The sequence below is a fragment of the Heterocephalus glaber genome, unplaced genomic scaffold (genome assembly GCF_053883595.1).
Source record: "Heterocephalus glaber isolate CG9 unplaced genomic scaffold, H.glaber_assembly_v1.0 deba00001452, whole genome shotgun sequence".
NCBI classification, from domain to species: Eukaryota; Metazoa; Chordata; class Mammalia; order Rodentia; family Bathyergidae; genus Heterocephalus; species Heterocephalus glaber.
In genome coordinates, this window is record NW_028258302.1 from 23,026,721 (window position 1) to 23,028,468 (window position 1,748).

Genomic DNA, 1,748 nt, shown 5'->3' on the forward strand with positions numbered 1-1,748 from the left:
GCTCATGACACAGTCATGCTGGTCACTTCCCCACCCATAACCTCTTCCTGTTCCCCCATTCCCTGAGGGCAGACCTTAGACACTGCTGTGAGCCATGGGGAGGAGGCAAGTAGAGCACAAAGGGAAACTGAGGCCCCACCAAATCTCCCTCCCAGCATCCTGTCCTGAAGGAGGGGAGTCACCTTGAGTTTGGAGGAGTCTGGAAATTGTCACTGATCCACAGGACTGGACTTTACTTTACAGAAGTGGCCAGAGGCTCCTCCACTGCCAAGGGTGACCAAAAAGCCACAGGACTTGATGTAAATGTCAGCCAGTGACAAATGATACACACTGTCACACAGGTGAGGTGTGACTGGACAAGGCAGGAAGTGTAGCTGTGCCCACATCACCCAACAAGTCCCATGTGCCCTGGGCCATGGCGAGCCAGGGTCAGGTGCAGAGGCCCAGGCACCTGCTGAAGGTGGTCCTCCCCATGAGGGCCCCTTTTCCCCCAGGGTGGGCATCGCTGTCCTCTGTTACAGACAAAGTGATGGGGTGGGTTTCTGCCCTCTATATGGAGCACCAGCCAGAGGGGAAGGGGCTGAGAACTAGGTGGTAGGGGGGGCAGTGGCAGAGAGAAGAGAAAGGGAGAGACTGGGAGCAACCCTAGAACTGGCTCACCCTCCCGGGCAGTCCACACCCTTTCCAGGACAGGACCCCAGCTTGGCCCAGCCTGGATGCCACCCTTGGAAAGAGCACAGGCAGGCAGAGAGGCGTGGCTGCCTCAGTGCTGTGCCCAGCTGGCCTTCTGTATCTGCCACCAGCCTGGTCACTCGGAGCCCACCGGCTGCAATGGCTACACGGGCAGGCTTGTGGGGAGGTGGGAGAGGCAGCAGGACCGAGACGCCCCACCTCCTTCACTTCTCTGATGAGCTTAGGGACGGTGACACAGTGATGAGGTCTCCAATCCAGGGCCCCAGGCCATGGCTGTGAGGTCCCTTGTCCTCTCTGGCCTTCAGGGTGTAAGTGTGCATTAGTAGCAAGGTAGCTTCCAGTCTAGGATGCCAGGAGACCTCAAAGCTACCAAGGGCTGGGCCAGGGAGCAGGAGCCCCTGTGCCCACTGGCAGCCGAGGGCATCAGAGTCAAAGTGGCTTTCCAGGGCAAGTTCAGTGCAGCATGGAACGAAAGGAGGGGGTTTCCTAGGGCCACACTCCCCATGGGACAAGGGCCAGGGTGGGAGGGGTGAGAGACCAACTCCTCACCCCACAGAGCCCTGGAGGCACCATGGCTGTGCCCACAGCAGTGACTCGGGCTCCCCCATCTGTGAGACTGGGAGGCGTGGGAGGTGGGAAGGGCTGCCCCAGCCAGCTGGAATGAACTTCCCACCTCAAAAATTTCCACCTGAGCTCGGGGGATAATCCCCTTCCTCCATAAACAGCACAAGGGAACCTTCATGTCTCAGGTAGGAGTGTGGCCCCCAAAATTCATATGTTGAAGCTCTCACCTCCTGCTCCTCGAATATGATTGTTTTAGAGGCAGGGACTTTTTTGTTTGTTTGGGTTTTTTTGAGACAGAGTCTCACTATATAGTTCAGGCTGGCCTTGAACTCACTATGTAGCCTTGGCTAGCCTCAAACTTGCAGCAGTCCTCCTACCTCAGCCTCCTGAGTGCTGGGATTACAGGTGTGGGTCATATGACCGGTAAGACAGGGACTTTAAAGAGGTGATTGAGGGTGGCCTTAGAGTCAGGCCTTAAACCTGGCTCGTGT